This window comes from Lytechinus pictus, chromosome 15 (genome assembly GCF_037042905.1).
Source record: "Lytechinus pictus isolate F3 Inbred chromosome 15, Lp3.0, whole genome shotgun sequence".
In the NCBI taxonomy this organism is placed as follows: Eukaryota; Metazoa; Echinodermata; class Echinoidea; order Temnopleuroida; family Toxopneustidae; genus Lytechinus; species Lytechinus pictus.
Window position 1 is genome coordinate 19,242,718 of NC_087259.1, and position 18,244 is coordinate 19,260,961.

General features: G+C 35.6%; 1 long non-coding RNA gene across 1 annotated transcript; it reads left to right on the forward strand.

Annotated features, from left to right (window-relative positions):
- The first annotated feature begins 1,099 nt into the window (after nucleotides 1–1,099).
- On the forward strand, nucleotides 1,100–17,991 carry LOC135156802 (uncharacterized). The gene is made up of 5 exons (XR_010295841.1): nucleotides 1,100–1,205; nucleotides 3,933–3,999; nucleotides 5,089–5,220; nucleotides 7,175–7,301; nucleotides 9,083–17,991. It is a non-coding gene; the product is annotated as an uncharacterized LOC135156802 (long non-coding RNA).
- The last annotated feature ends 253 nt before the right edge of the window (nucleotides 17,992–18,244 follow it).

Below are 18,244 nucleotides of genomic sequence, written 5' to 3' on the forward strand. Positions count from 1 at the left end.
GGGGGTATTTGTTGAATTGCCATCATATCTCTATAAGTGTATTGGTCTAGTTCATAAAACGTGGAAATAAGAGTAACCAAGTATCACTGAACATCTTGTGCGAGTTATAGTAGTTTTCAAAATCAGCACTGCTGCTATATTGAATCGCGTGATGCAGGTGAGACGGCCAGAGGCATTCCACTTGTTTTTTTCTTCTGGCACATCCAAACATTCAAAGTCTACTTATTCTCATAACCTGTTTTACTATCAATAGGCCCCATTGCTTCATTATCTTATGAACATTAGGGGAAGGCGGGGTAAGTTGAGCATAGGGGCAAGTTGAGCCACCACCCCCAGGCTAATAATGAATGAGTCAGATATTATGGTGGTGTCATTTATTGATGACCCATTGCATAACCCTCAACCCCACCACATTGTTTTCAACTTTGAAACAAAAAGTACTTTTTTAGAGGGAAAAATACAAATTTTAGCCAAAAAAGTAAAAAAGGGTGTGAAATAGATAAGTGCTTTTTACCCACACACGTCTTTAAATATAGTCTTACATGATGAATGCATAAGAAATGAGTGGATGTGAAAATATCGCAAAAAGATTGGATGGGGCTAATTTAAGCCAACCAACATGGGGCAAGTTGAGCCATGGTAACTCTTATGGTAATATATGATAAAAAACAAAGAACATAAAAAGCCATTGATATGCAGGCAGAAAGGAGCAAATTCACATGACAGTTCTTTTACTGTTAGAAGGTGTTAGTATTTATAGAGAATTAGAAAGTGAAAAGACTTTAAATGAAAAATTGACATCCTGGTTCTCCCGCATACATTTTGTACATAGTTTTTGTGGCTCAACTTACCCTAGACGGTGGCACAACTTACCCCACAGATGGGGCAAGTTGAGCCATTTGACATCAGTTTTTTCAAAGGTCACAACAGTTTTCAGTGTGGGCGTAGAAAGTTATATATAGGTGAAAATATTTGCCAATAATCAAATTTAAAGGCAAGGTACTTATTTCTACAATATTACTAGTCATATCAATTCTAACATGCAAAATGCAAAAAGTGTCACAACTTACCCCGCCTTCCCCTACTCCTTGTTATTGCAGGTCATGGAAGACTTTGTGAAATCAGTTGCCAATTCCGTCTACACAAAGAGCTCAGAGGATGTCCAATTTGTTGGGGACAGAATCAACGAAGGAACAAAACGTGCGGTGAGTTGGATTTTGGTTCAGTGAAAGATAGTGTTTCCACTTTGAAGAAATAACAGAATTACAGGAAATGCAGATCATTTTCAGGTAATTTTTGAGAAATGCAAAATGTCAGGAATTAGTGGAAATCAGAAAATTACAATTAAAGTACAATTAAACATAGCAACTTTCTATATTCATGTTATAAGAATTTTTTGCCTCATACGTAGCTCGCAGGCCGCTAGCATTTTGTTGCTTTATTTTTAAAAAGTGCATTCAACAAAAAAGGTTATATTCTTTGAGTTTGGTCTCTTAGACAAAGTTTAGGCTTGCTTTGTTAAAGTGCGATTTTTGCTAAAAATAAAGTTTGAAAATTCCAGGAAATGTCTGAATTTCAGGAAGGTTTCTAGTCAGTTTCTGTAAATTTTTTTTTGGATCTGAGGGGAAACACTGACTGGTGAAACTGAAAGATGTCATTCCAATCGCAATGCATCTGGGGTCCTGTTTCGTAAGGACTTGTTATAATAACAAATGCACAATTTCTACCACAAGTTTACCATCAGCCAATCAGACTGAAGGGTTTCTTTAGCTTTGAACTGTTATTGTAAGTTTGATATTATTCAATTCAATTTTTCAATTCAGTTTATTTTTTTCAGTATAAAAACAATACAAGTAGTACAAACATGAAATAAATCAGACATAGACATAAATAAAGTATTATACTGAAAGAAAGGGTAGCAGCCAAAAAGAAATTAACCTTATGTACGGCCGACCCAAATAAAATAACATATTTGAACAATTAAAGTAGAAAAAGAGAAAGAATTACCCAACTTACCCAAACAATCAAAATATCAATTAAGTAGAAAATGAATAAGTAGTGATGATTTGGTATTTACAATTCGTCCTAAAAACTTTAAGAGAGCAACTGTCCTCAAGTTCCTTTGATAAAGTATTCCAAATTAATGGTCCCCTATAAAAAAATGAATTTTGAAATAATTAGTGTTCTTACTTTAGGAATATGAAAATCATTATTGCCCCTGGTTGTATAATTATGTACCTTATGATTTAAAAGAAAATAATTACATATTGAGTTGACTGAGGTGAAAAGTTATACATGAAAATTGCAGCTTCATAATTATAAATGTTGTAAAATTGTAAAATCCTCTGAGACTTAAAAATTGGTTCTGTATGAGCATAAAAAGATGAATGGTTAACAAGTCTTATTGCACATTTTTGAAGTTTCAAAATTCTATCCAGGTGTAAATAAGAAGCACTGCCCCAGGCAAGAATACTGTAACTTAAAAAAGGTGCAACAAGTGCGTAATAAATATTTCGTTAAACAGTAATTGGAAAATTGCGTAATCTGTACAAAATGCTTATGATTTTATAAATTCTATAACAAATCAATATGAGGAACCCATAGCAATTTACTGTCAATTATAATACCAAGAAATTAGACTTGCAATGCCTTTGCAACACTAGCATTTGCTACACTAGCATTTGATAATTGCTCCCGCAGATTGTTAATATATATTTATTTATTTGTAAAAACATATACTGTGTTTTAGAAATATTTACAGATAATTTATTAATGGTCAACCAAGAAGTCACCTTCTTTAATTCACTATTAAATTGCACTTACAGAACATCAATATTATCATGTGACATAAAAATGTTTGTATCATCGGCAAATAAAATATATTTCAATTTCACATTGCATACATCATTTACATGTATATACAAAGTAAATAAAAGTGGCCAGAGGATAGAACCTTGGGGCACTTCACACCTTACGTCCTTGTAATTAGATTGTTGACTATTTAAAGTTACAAATAGTTGTCTATGACTTGAATCATTGTTCAAAAGAAAAAGATCACAAATTTTTCCCCTTATTCCTTTTTTTCATGAGTATTCTATGGTCAAGTGTGTTAAACGCTTTCTGTAAATCTAAAAACAAGCCAATTGATACACCTTTCATTTCGATAACACTATTAATACTTTGAATAAAATGAAGTAATGCTGAAGATGTGAAATACCCCACCCGAAAGTTACATGTAGTGAACCCCACTGGAAATTAAACAATTTGAAGTGTTCACGTTCTGTCATGTTTCAGATATTTAATTGTGACGTCAGGTAATAAAATATCACATTCAATACAGCTTGTTTCTCTGGGCTTGCCGACCATTGTAGTGTTGTTGTCTACATTCAACATTCAGGAGTGCATTTTGTGATTTTGTTCACTAACTTTTGTGCACACTGTACATTTTTGGCCAAAAGTCCACATACACTTGTTGTAAACTTATTTGATGTAAATAGATTTATACGCCTTTTGGTGGACTCTGAAAAGCATAGTGACAAGTTTTAGATTTTTAAAAATTTTCCAAAAATAGAACTATGCATAGAAAATCTGAGATATTTAGGAACATGGCTTAACAAGTAAATGTGCATATTGTTTAAAGATTTGGTCACCCTAATTGCTATGATTTGACTTTTAGGACAGTATGTAAATATCTCAGTGCTACTTGGACACCATGCTCACGTCAGCAGGTTTTGCTCAAAAAGTTCATTAAAAAATGATTCTGAGAGTCTCAAAATTTCCATTAAATATATGGTCTTCATAAGACTCTGACTGGAGTATAATTTGTATCAAATTATGCTGAAATGTCACATTTTTTGCCCCAATTTCATGAAAATATTTATATATGTTTATCACTTTTTTATGTGACTTCCTTTTTATGTTGTTTTTTACAGACTCTTGTATACAGAAGCCATCTCAATATTATACAGACATAAAGATCAATTTGAATGCACACCATGAGTAAGTAGATAGGCCTTCTATCATGTACAAGGGAATATCCACCCCAACAAAAAAAAGTTTATTTGAAATGAGAGAAAAGAATCACGCAAGCTCAATGCTGAAAATTTCATTAGAATCTGATAAAAAAATAAGAAAGCTATGACATTTTAAAGTTTTGCTAATCTATGTATGTAAATGAAATAATTGATGACGTCAGCCACTCGCTATTTCTTTTGTATTTTATTTTGAAAAATATTAAATATCTTAGAACCACTGGTTGAACCCGTGGCGTATGCAGATTTCCTGTATATGGGCAATTCCATATATTTGTAAGTCCAACCCAGACCTGCCAACCAGTATGTTTTGGCGTAATTAGTCCGTTTTTGCAACCAAAATATGGCAGTACGATTGTTCTTGAAAAAATATGTTTTATAAAAAAAAAAATCTGGTTTTAGATCAATGTAATTTCAGGTAACTCATTTTTTTTTCAATCATTTTGTTAAAACCAGGGTGAGATATGCACATGTTTAAATGTTGTTTTTTCATCTGCAAGAGCATTGTGCATTTTATTATGAAATACACTTTTATGACAGTCTGTAATGTTCTCAAAGGACCAAGATTTGGTCAGTTTATGAAGTGAAGTAAGACTTGAGAAAAATGGCAGTTGGACGTATAAAAATGTTGATCATTTTAAGGAATCGCCCATATATTAAGCTTCATTTACTAAGTAAAAATAAAAAAATCCAACGCTGATAACATGTTTTCATCACAATGCGCCAGAGTGATGCCTATTGCCATGGTTGAGCATGCTATTTTATTCGTGAATCTGCTGTTTTAAACAGTGGACTCAGCCATCACAACAAGTTCATATCTGGAAATGGTGTAGGCATAAATTTTACTAAGTGTAGTCGAGAATCCATGTAGTTTATCTCAGACTTTGGACAGGTAGAAATAATCTAGTTTTTATTTCCTTCATTTGTCTCCTTGTATTCTGGTATCAAACAAACTCCTTGAAACATTCAACAGGTTTGTGCAATTATTTATCTTAGAGTTTAGAAGGGCAGAGGCATCAATCAATTTTTCTTTCATTTATGCTTTTGCTTTATACAGTGGGGCGTTGACTTGCAGTCTGAACACGAGGCCTTTTGGTTTGTCACAGTGGGAACATCCCTGTCTTTGTAGTGGACTACCCCAAGGATATCAAACCTTTCTATGCTAGGCTGAATACCGACGACAAAAATGGTGAGTAGCTGGTTTAACTTATTTCAATAACACTAAGCTGAAATCAGATCATTTAACCCTTAATAAATGGGTCAATTTGACCCCCCCCCCCCTCTTAACAAATTTCATCAGTATGCCGGCGAGCGAAATTTTTCAGATAGATTTATTTATGTTATTTATGATCGTAAAAGTGTCCACGATAAAAAATATAAATAACACAAGAATAAAAAAACAATAAGATACATAGGAAATTAATTGATTTTCTGCAATTTTTTTGAAGACTTTTGTTAGAAATGTAAAAATCTATATATTCACCAATAATTAGCATTCTACTAGTTGATAAATTGAGTTAAAGGCAAAAAATTTCATACTCTTATTTGCATATTTAATTAATAACAAAAAGCAATTAATTTTTTGAAAATTTTACCATACAGTCTTGTAGTTTACATCCAGGTCTACACGCGTAATCAACGGTCGAGATCTGGAGGGGGGGGGGACTCAATATGACAAGTGTAAGTTTGTCTGAAATAGCCTAGTTAAGATAGGGTTAAATTCATTTTTAAAATGGCAAGTTTAGATTTCTATCTAATCCGCCCCAACAAAAAGTTAGGCTGAATATTCATGAAAATCTGATGTAATAAATTAAAAATAAAAATAGTTGTATGCTCATCCTGGTCATTATGCAAATGAGGGAACTAATGACAATGCTCATTTCATCAGTTTCTGATATGAAATATGAAATATCTCAATTTTCTCAGCATTATAATGTGAAACAATACTAGTGACTTTTCCTTAAATGTGGGGAATTGTCATTGTTATCTATTGTGATTTGATGAAAAGTCTATCTTTTGTCAAATCCGCAAAAATGAATAATGTTTAATTTAAAGAATGAAATATTAAAGAAAAGTAAATGTGCATTATCATTTACTCTCCAATTTGCATTTCACTGTTTTGTACAAAATAAGTGAAATAGAAAAATATAACTTTCTTATTTTGCGCCTAAGTTTGATGAAATTTTCAGTGTTATGCTCATTTGACTTTTCTCTTCTGGACTTGACTTATAATGGAATATGTGTCCCAGTTAAAGACTGAGTAGAAGAGCCTTGTCTTACAAAGATATGTGATTGATCCGATTAATCACAACTAGTAAAGTGCATTTCATAATTCTTTATACAGGGGTCCGTTGCAGAAAGAGTTGCGTTTAAACGCAAGTCAAAAATCAATTGCAAGTCCCAAATGCACGCTGTTGATTAGTTGAAAATCAAGTTGCGCATGATGACGCACGATTTATTGCAACTCTTTCTGTTGATGAGCAGTTATTTGCCAAGACGTTGCTGCTTGTAGAAGTATATGTCATATTTAAAAAAATACACTGTATTTGGAAATTACACCTGCGTTATAGATGTTGGGGTCGCTGGCTTGCCATAGTTGTGAAGGGACCCAGGTGTACAATGAAAACAAATCACTTTATGACAAGTACAATGCCTGGGGGTGTTTCATGAAAGGACTTGTCAGACATTTTATCCGACAGCATAGGAACAGTGCCTCTCAGCCAATCAAAATCATGGAAAGATGTCAGATCTGACAACTTGTCGGATGAAAATATTAATGAAACACTCTCCTGGATTGCCTGGTAATCTTAACGTAGGATGGGATTTTAAAATATAACCCCCCCCTCCCCTGAGCTGCCAGATGTTGATTGTGCTAGCACCATGACAGTTTGTAAAATGGTAGTGTACGATGTAATTTTCAAGGCTTTATATACTTATTCCAAAATATTAAGATTTTACCTGATATGATTTTTTTTAAATTTAAAGATGATTGTGTTCTACTCAAAAGCGCAAATACAACCGAACACAGTCTTTTACACATGTACTTTACAGCATACGTATGATGATGTGTTCCAGCATAGAATACAACACGTGTGACTACAGTACTTTACGACTACAAATTCATTTTCAATGTTTTACTCCAGGCAGCAGCTGTAGATCTGTTTGTTCCAAGAGTAGGCGAGTTGATCAGTGGTAGCTTGAGAGAGGAACGTCTTGATGATTCCTGCATAGAATAAAGCACCTGGGACTTCAGGATTCTAATTACCAATGGTACGTAGAGCAAGATCCTAGCTCCAGCAACATTGAAGCTAAAGCCTGGCTCTCGCCTTTGGGCAATTCCATAAGATATGTACGTCCGAACCCCTATATGTGGGACCGTCATGACATTTTCTGTCTCTGATTTCTTGTTCTTTAGACAGTCTTTATGCTCTCAAATGACTATGACTTGGTCAGTTTTTAAATGTGGAGTAAGACTTTAGAAAAATTGAGGTCACACTACAAAATGGTTGATCATTTTATGGAATTGCGATGGTTTCTAAAGCACCTTTGAGAATTCATGCCTTAATATATAAAAGCTCTTCTGGGTAAATTGCCACTAGGTCTCCACCTAATTTGTATACTTTCTATTTGGTCTCATTCTCGATGGTCCAGCAATATTCAATTTGGTCTACAACCAGTTCGTCTACTGCCCTCTTATTTTCTCCTATTGCATTTACCACAAAGTCTAGTTCACATTGAGGCTACCCTACCTCTTTCATCCATAAACCACTCAGTCTGTATAATTAGGTTAACTGTTAGTGAACGAAATTTTCATTTGAAAAAGTGCAAAAGAAGTAGGTAAATGCAGGTGTGGATCCAGGATTTTCCAAAGGGGGGGGGGAAAGTTTTTTCTGAGGAAAATTTTGACAAGCCAAAAATAAAAAAGGTTTTCAACCACAAATTAAGGATATTTCTCTTATCAAAAGGGGGGCCTTCTGTGCTCCCTTCTGGATCCGTGTCTGGGTAAACGGAGCAGAAATATGACCATCTGGGTATTGGACTAGAGGACAGATAGACCAAGTGAGTATTAGACTAAATGATAGTTCTATCAAGAGGCAAATTAGATCAACTTGTTTGTAGATCAATTGGATTTAGCCTATGTGGTATTATAATCTCTTAAGGCGACTGCACACCTTACGATTGGTCTGCAACTGGATTTCAGAATAAAATGTAGTAGAATTTGATGCAAATATTGAGACTTGGAATATCTTGCTGTGCAATGTTCTAAATCATCATACGAATACCTATATCCAAATCTGTGACTATGCTATCATCCTTCTAAGAATAAAAACAAATTTAATATCTAGTCGCAATGACGTCATAGCAGTCATACGTTTGGCTAAGATTTTAAACTAATTTGGCCTTTACCCCAAAATAAAGGCTTGCATTCTTTCAAAATTGTTATATTAGTATTCTTTCAATTGATTTTAACCTCAAATAAATGATGTTCAATTCACATTTTCAGAAAATGAGCCAGCCTTCACTGCCACAACACTACTAAGATCCTGCCTCGCACTACACTATCTAGAATGACGCAAAGCACTTTGCATTGAATTTGAAAATTCCTAGAATTAAACTTATCTTATTTCAAGTTGAGCCCAATGCCATTAAGAGTACTGAAATAAAAATCCTGCTTTGCTGCAAGCCTTGTGGTCGGAATTGAGTCCACAGTGTATTTTAATAGTGGCAGCAAATTTGGAATTGACTTTGTTTTAATTCTTAGAGGGAACCTCAAACTACACTGGAATTTTGATTTTGGTATTAATAAATTATTAAGAACTTTGATTTTAAAGGTCTTATAGGTCGGTGGCTAAAAAATTAGAAGTGAATTTGCTTAATTCTTACAGGGAAGCTCGAACTATACTGGAATTTTTATTTCGGTAATCATAAATTATACAGAGCTTTTATGGGTTGGAATTTTCATATCAAGTTCTATTGCAATTTCATTGACGCAACAGAGTGTGCAGTGTACGCCTGGCTTAACGATTAAATACCTGCTTTTGTTTCTCCAGGGATCTAGATTTAAGACGCTTTGGAACAGTTCTCCACAGTGGCTTTGGACTTGTGTATGAGTGCCTGCTAGGGTACTTACTTGGTGTGGACCACATACGAGATGTCATTCCCTTCCCACGATTCCCTGGCTCCTGCCCTCTCTGATGGTAGCTCCGCACAGCTGTCAAACTTCTTTATGGGGACGTCTTCCGATCGTGGTGTAATGGTGCTGATTTTACCCAACTGATAAGAAAGGATGATGAATGTCTGCTAGCAACCAGAGGACAGACGGCTTTGCATCCTTGCAGAGGGACCTGGACATGAGGATCAAGGAAACCAGGAAGGGGGGGTGTTTCACAAAGATTTAAGTGTGATTTATGGGGTGTTGCAAGAAATTTGCAGTTGATCGCAAGATAGTTTTTGGACCACAATCAATGGAAAGTTACCCTTTTCATTGCAAATTTGCAATGATTGCAAATATTTCCCTGCAACACCCCCTAAGAGTCGCACTTATATGTCAGTTGCGCACTTTATGTGCATTACCGTGTGCTAGCGTTTAAGCATGACTCCAAGTCACTCTTTATCTTTTGTGAATCCCATCAGGACCTAGGCCTCGCATCAAACACAGGAATCTGTGTTACGAAGATCACTGTCCTACCATTGCGCGCTACCATTGGGAATGTTTCTTGGAACAAATAGTTATTTTCACTGACTAATTCTCTCTAAGCAAATCAGATACAAGGAATATGGTAGCTTATAACAGGGGACTGTTTCATTAAGATTTTGTCCGACAAGTTGTCAGATCTGAAATCTTTCCTTGAATTTCATTGGCTGAGAAGCAGTGTTACTGTGGTAACTGTCGGATAAAACGTCCGATAAGTCCTTTCATGAAATCCTCCCCAGAAGTCAGTAAAGTCCAAGCGCACACTATGCGATCCGATACAACACATTTTTTAATGAATCGCATTTTGCATTAAACATGAGAGTGCCAAGGAGTAAAAGTATTTCATTTGAAGTCAGGCATGAATGTTAGGAATAATAAAGTTATCATTTTGCTTAATTTTGCGGCATGCTCTGTGGTCGGAGTAATGTCTAAATTGGCTTCAAGTAGCATTCAATTACAATAGTCAGACTTTACACGACTTTACAATACATAGAAAGATATTTATTAAAAAATCTAACTAAAAAACAGTGATTTGAGGGCATTTCATGTGAATGCCTCCAAATGCAGCCTTTTTCATAAAAATCCCTGAAATCTTGTGTAAAGTGAATGGGTGCGTAGACATGTGGCTCCATTGTTTTGTTTAATCTGAAAATGACTTGCCGATGTTTTTTCCAGAAAATCGTATATTTCTCTCAAATTCTCATGAGATTTCAACCGTAAATTTACTTGAAAATAAAGAAAAATCATGATTAATATTAATAAAAAAATGTTTAGGTGCGCAGACATGGCTCCCCCCTCAATCAAAAGTGAATGTAGTCCAACTACTTCAGAATCTGTATCATGCATTTTGTGGAAAATCAAAGGTCTTTGCCTGCAGACTAGTACAGGCTTTGAAGAAGTTAGTGCAATATTATACAAATAATGCATGGCTCAGTGCATTGGGTCAGCATGCGATAACACATTGTCTGGAAACCAATACATTATGTCAATGGGTCATCGACATCATTGCCCTTTTGTGACCTTGGATTATCACAGTTTTTAAGGGTAAATGAAAAAAAGGGGGAAAAATAGATATTTCAAAGTCGGAAATTCAATACTCCTGGAATATTGCATTGCATAATGCAGGCAATATCTAGTTAACAGAGATTTCAGTCATATTAATCCAAGTAAATCTACACCAAGAGTCATATATATGTTTTATCCAATATGGGACTTAATGCGCATTTGCTATTCATGAACCCATTTTATATTTTTTATGTAGACTTTTGTGTAACAGGAGCAGGTCCAAGCTATTTTATCTTTGCTTACAGTTAAAACATCTGAATTATCAGTTATTTCATTAGTAGATGCAAACTCTGTTAGCCATGGTTACTAGGAGTCAATAAGTTGTGCATTGGTTAGAAATGATTTGCAAGTATTTTTAGGGCTTTGAATTATGATCATTTCTAGAATTAGGCTGAGTATTTGTGGTTTAAAAAGCCTGTCTTCAGTTTTGGAAAAGGCTAAAAAATGTGAATTATACTTGATCATCCTAAATTTTGATTGTAAGACTTTGAAGTAGCTGATTAATCTTGTTTTTTCAACCCCCAATTCTCGGACAATTTAAATATTCAAACCAAACATGTCTAGTGCCCTCTATCAGTGATATTTTTTGTTCCTATAAAAGGGCTCTTTGAACATTTAGTCTTACAAAAGGAGCTACAGTCGCAAAGATTATGTCCTAAAATCTTCAGTCCAATCCATGCTTTGGAATAGGTTAACATATATATAAACCTCAGTTTATTTTGACCGGGCACCCAATCAAAATGCATTGTCATGTAAATGTAAAATGGCAATTTTTGTCTCACCTGCATAGCAAAGTGAGACTATAGGCGCCGCTTTTCCGAGGTCAATCAAGTATTACTGAACATCCTGCCTGAGTTTCATGTCACATGACTAAGGTCAAAGGTCATTTAGGGTCAATGAACTTCGACCATGTTGGGGGAATCAACATCAAAATCTTAACCTAAGGTTAAGTTTTTGAAATGTCATCATAACTTAGAAAATATATGGACCTAGTTCATGAAACTTATACATAAGGTTAATCAAGTATCACTGAACATCCTGCATGAGTTTCACGTCACATGACCAAGGTCAAAGGTAATTTAGGGTCAATGAAATTTGGCCGAATTGGGGGTATCTGTAGAATTACCATCATAACTTTAAAAGTTTATGGATCTGATTCATGAAACTTGGACATAGTAGTAATCAAGTATTACTGAACATCCTGTGCAAGTTTCAGGTCACATGATCAAGGTCATTTAGGGTCAATGAACTTTGGTCAAATTGGGGTATTTGTTGAATTACCGACAAAACTTTGAAAGTGTGTTGGTCTAGTTCATAAAACTTGGACATAAGAGTAATCAAGTATCACTGAACATCCTTTGCGCATTTTAGGTCACATGACCAAGGTCAAAGGTCAATGAACTTTGGCCATAATGGGGGTATCTGTTGAATTACCATCATAACTTAGAAAATATATGGACCTAGTTCAAGGTCAAAGGTCATTTAGGGTCAATGAACTTTGGCCGAATTGGGGGTATCTGTAGAATTACCATCATGACTCTAAATCAGCACTGCTGCTATATTGAATCGCGTGATGCAGGTGAGACGGCCAGAGGCATTCCACTTGTTATCAATAGCCTCCACATCTGAAAATTTTAGGGCATACACATTCATATAGCCTCGTGATGAATTACAATTACCATAGTGATATTTTGGTGGATTTACCAAGACTAAAAACAGGCTTTATGTTAGTTTGTAATTTTCTCTCAGCGAAGTTGTGATTTGTGATTATTTTGTGTTGACTAGTCTGCAAAAGTGGATCCAAAGGTTTTCCAGAGTTTTTGCCGTTCGAGTTTTATCTCTGGTTTTTTACCCTGGACCTACTTGTCGTAGAATTTTTCAACACAAAATTTTCACTCCCCTGCACATCAGGGTCAAATGTCACATAGGTCATTATTCTAAAATTAGGTTAGGTTTGCAATATATTCTCGGTCTAGCAGTGGCGGGGCTATAACATTTGATTGCATGAAGTCAATGATCCATGTTCCCATTAATATATGGTGCCTGTTATGTGCTTTTGAGTATTTAGGCCTGTTTAGGAAGTACTTTAATATAAATCATTAGATTGTTTTAGAAAAGTATATGCAGAGTTGCCAATTAGTAGGATTTTTAAGGGGAAATCGACACTAAATAAGGTTTTCCCCTAGAAATACGATTTTTGAAAGTTGTAAGAATGATAGTTTTTAGTATGCTTCGTTTTCGCAAAAGTTTAAAGAAAAATAAGATTGTAGGCTTGACGATAAGATAAAAATGAATAAATAATAGGATTTTTTTCACAATGTAGGTTAGCAGCTATGTATATGGCACTATCGAGACAATTCCCAGAAGTGTTTCACAAGTAGCTGAAATCAGTCTCAAAGTCGTGCTATCATGTTAACATGCACATGATACTGTATGTAATGTGGAGCTTCATTGATTCATACAGAGAAGAGCTCGTTCTCTGAGCATGATCCAACCAATGAAGTTTTTGTATTTCATTTTCCAAACAAGTGAATATTCAAAAACAATTTGTAGTCATACTGTCATCTTTGTGAAACACCTCTGTGATTTGTCTCATTTGTCGCATGTAATGTCAGATAGCTTGGACCTGCCTTACAGTGTACGATTGTCTGTACTACTTGCTTTGCATTCAGGATTTTACCTTTCTTTCTTGAACAAAACTGTAAGACCAGCAGCCAAGAAGATTCGTTCAAGTTGGAGGACCGTAGCAGCTGACCTCATTGATTGATGGTGGTAGGCCCGACACCTCACAAACATGGCTTCCTGTCTGGTTTAAGCCGGGATCTTCCTGTCAGAATCACACAATATGTGATGTCACTACCAAGAGTTCTATTTTTCAGTGTGCAGAGGAGGGCACTTGACACTGCTGTGCATGGCATACAGCTTCCATGATGTAAGTGCTTTATTGATGATTTCAATGATATTTTGTGTAGCCGAAAGTATGGGAGACAATGTACATGATTTTCCAGCAGTTATTACTGAAGATATTCATTAGTTTGGAAATATTGGGCAGCATTATTACCCACACTGGGCTTTTATTTACATTAAGCCTCGATCGCACTTTTCAAATTCATGACGTTCTCTTTAATCTTTGGAATGATATTCTTTTCATGAAAATCTATCAAAACGATACCATCTCTGAAAGCAATTTTGACAAATTTGTAGGGACTTAAAAAACTCCCAATTGCTCTCCTCCCCTCGTGTTTAACTTTCCCCTCTCCTCTTCTACAATGTAATACTTGCATTATCTGTTGATCCATTGATTGCCGTCTTTCTTCATATACCTCTCAGCACTATCTGCTCTAGCTGCTGTTCTAAATTCATCTTTGTTTCACACTGTTGCAACATAACATCTGCCATGACTGATATAATAATTTGCTAATATGACAAAGAAATCATTTAAAAGGAAATTGATATATGTTTACAGACTATGATATCATTATTGTTTTATTAGTTGCCTAGACATGATAGAGCAGCGTGAATTATTTTGCAATCAAATCCCTTTTTCTGTACCTATTGTTTTTTTGGACGGACCAATTGGAATTTTCTAAATGTTTGGTCCAATCCCCATTTACCATGAACCTAATTTTTTTTTTCAAAAATGCCGAGTGTGTATCCATGATGTAAACACAGAATGCGAGAGATCTAGCCAGACCTGTGTTGGATGATAATGATATTGTGATGAAGGTGGCTTCTCAATATCGGTTCGTCTGCAAAAAAAACCAAAAAGACAAAAACAATAAAACATAAAGACAAACCTTTTGTCTTTAATACTTAACTTTGGATAAAAGTCAAACCTTTTTATGGGGATTGTGTGCTTCAATGGTTTTCCACAACTTCGCCTCCAATCACTACAAGACAAGTAAGACTGGAATCTAGTTTTAGAAGTGCAATGTCAAATTTTATGTCTATCTTGCCAGCATTTGCTATTTACTTTTCAAGCCTTGACTGCTCTAGTGTTTCTAGTTGACCATTTGTGTTGGGCCTTTTGCACATTTGTCAAATATATTGGATGGAGCAGTTTAGCTAAGACGGCTTTGAGCTTCGTCGCAGTAATCAAGGTCCATCAAGAATCGGTTTGCACTACAAACAAGCAAAGAGAGGAACTGTTGATCTATGTTTGAAGAGAGGTCTGCTGACTTCCGCAGTAATGTTTCAATTGCATGTGATATTTTTGTATTTGGTGTTTGAATGTCTGATGTTGAGGTAATCCTAAGGTATTCTCTGACCAACAGGATTAGTGTTTTTCAGCCTATTTGTTGGTATCCATTGCTCTTCAAAACATGCTAGTTGCATATTATCAGTTAGTAATTCAAATGGTGACATCTGATGAGGGGTCTGTTCCTTTGATTGTTTTACTAAAATACATGGTGCTTTACAGGTGGTCTCAATGATATTCATTGCATCGTTTGGTAAACATTACAGCATTTTGATCTGCATGGCTCTTACTATCTGCTGATTGCCATCTAGACTCTGGAATTCATCCACATTTCAGTCTGTGGGTGAGGCAGTGATTCACCAGATTCTCAACATTCTTGGACCCGTTTAATAAAGGACTTGCAGCTGTAGTAACTTTGTCATTATGGCAACTACCATGGTAACCTTGATTCTGATTGGCTGCTGAGCCCAGTTACCATGGTAGATGGCAAAGTTACAACAGTTGCAAGTCCTTTATTAAACGGGCCCCTGAATTCTCCATTTTCCATTCTTTCCATCTTTGTTTAATCATTGCATCGCCAAGTAGTTTTTTCCCCAGGGAATGAAAGTTGCATTTATTCACTTGGCTGAATTAAAAATGGGTTGCTGTATTTGTTGAGGTATTTGATAGAACTTGGCATATCTGACTTGGTTGATCTGCAGCATGTTTCATAAAGCGGTTTGTAAGTTAAGAGCGACTTAAAGAATGACTGGCGAACCTTTCTTACACGCTTATATCACCAATGAATATTGAATGGTGCATATTTTCCACAAGAAAGGATCACCAGTCATTCTTAAAGACGATCTTAATTTATGAACAGCTTTATGAAACACCCATCCGGTCCTCTTTCAAATGTACATTATCTCCTGTGCTTTGAAAAATTTATTCAGTCCAAACCAGAGCTGATTAGACAAACCTAATTGTAGAGGATTGTGACATTGCATACGGTAAGGAGCCAGACTGGGATATCTCTTCAAGACCCGAGAGTTCTGACCATGGTGATCAATGAATGATGCTTGTAATTCCTAGAAGAGCCTCATCAGCATCCGCACTTGGTGCCATTATAATGATGAAGTTAGGGCGAATGAGTCTTCGAGACCTGACCATGTTATTGTATTGGATTGTCGTACCTTGAATAGCCTCGGCAACATTCTCACATGGATCGATAATTATGGCAAGGACGCAGGGGCCCTCTAGCATAACCCAGTTTTGATGAGGTGTAATTGAAAGGCTTCTACTAGATTGTTACAATGGTTTCCGACATCGGTCTGGTACAAGTTTTGGAAATTATATTTGGTGCTGTCCTTGAAATTTGACATTCCTTCTGGAAGATTGTTACAGTTGACTTTCACTTTTGCCTAAAGAAGTAGATTCCTGCGTCAAGTCTGAAAGGAGGTGTGGAAATTTTTGTCTTGTGCTGCTTCTGAAATTCCTTCTTACTCATCTTTCGACTGAAAAGAGTGTTTCCTACATTTCATTCTGGAAGGAGTTATGGACATTTATTGGATGCCATCTCATAAATTTGACATTGCACTTCACTACTAGGGAACATGCATTGTACTGTGATGATTGAGGGTGCATTGTGGGATATAAAGTGCACTTCCTCAGGACGAGTCTATCTTGAGGGTTCAACCTGTTAGATCTAGATTCACAATATCTTATCATTCTGAATGCAATAGCTCTATCTCTCAAAATTTCTGTGGAAGAAGTGATGGATGCATACGCAAACCATTTGGTTCTTTTATGGTGGTGAATAAAAACAATGAAAACAAAGAAAGCAAAACAAAACAAAAGAAAAAAACATCAGATGTTTGTTTTCCCTATTGGTTTATTTCTAAAAATCAACCAAAAATGCAGTGTTCATTGAAGTTCATATAAACAACTGTATTATGTACAGGAAAACGGTGCATTTATTTGCAAAATTGTTCTAATACTCCCGAATTTCTCAGGATGCTGCTTATCTGAAAATAATAGCCCCCCCCCCAAAAAAAAAATAATAATGATAATAAGTAAAAAAAAAAAATAAGTAAATAGATAAATAATAACAAAAAATAACTAAATAAATAACTAAATAATAATAATGATAATAATAATAAATAAAATAGATAAATACAAAATAAATTGAAATGAAAAAAAAATAATAATTTAGAAAAATATGCAATGATACATTTATTGAAAATGAAAAATATTTGGACAAACAATACGGTTTAATGAAATTATTTAGAACATTTTAGATATCAGTCATGTGTGTAAATGTTGATATAGTGTGAAACGAAGGTAGGTTGGCGGGAATGGGGAGCATTCATGGAGGGTTTGTCAGTGATTTTCACTAATTAGCTCTCAGCCAATCAGATGCAAGAATTTTCAGTAGCTTATAACATCTGTTGGTGAAAGTCACTGACAGAAATCTCTGTGAAACACTCCCTGAGATGGATAGCACAGGGAGGTATGGAGATACCACAATCGGTGGATAAACTGGTAAACCTGTAGAAAGAAGAGAGGGGAATAGAGGGGGCAGATGAAAGAAAATTAGATGGCTTTGTTCTGAATAAAAACAAAGGAGATTAACAATTTGATTCATTTGGCAAGAAAGAGAAGTACAGGGAGGAGTTAGAAAATCAATGCATTGTCTCTCATGCACTTGGCTGCACAAAGTATCATCGAAGTTGTCAATAGAGCACCTACATTAAGGATGTGGTATGTCATGTATGGCAGTGTCCAGTGCCCCGCCCTGCACACTTAAAAATAGGACAATTGGTGGTGATGTCATGTATTGTGTGAGTTTGACAAGGAGACCCCAGCTCAGACTGGCGGCCATTTTGTGAGGGTTAGGGCTTGCTCCTTCAAATCAAGGTCAGTTGCTATGGTAACCTAACTTGGATGGATCTTCTTGGCTGCTGGTCATTTTTTTTTAAATCAATTTTTTTAACTATTTGAATAAACCATTTGGAAAATGAAAACAATTCTTGCTTTTCATTTGTATTTGTGCACATGGAGTATCTGTGAAGTGTCGCTCAGAAAAGGACTTGCCCGACCCCTTAAGTTATTGCAATCTCCCTGCCCCCTTTTATCATCTGATGCGATATCCACACCCCTTTTATCTACTGTCATCTCCCCTGCCCTTTTGATATCTGGGGGCCATTTCATAAAGCTGTTCGTAAGTTAAGAGCGACTTTAAGAGCGACTGGTGATCCTTTCTTACACACTTAACCATGG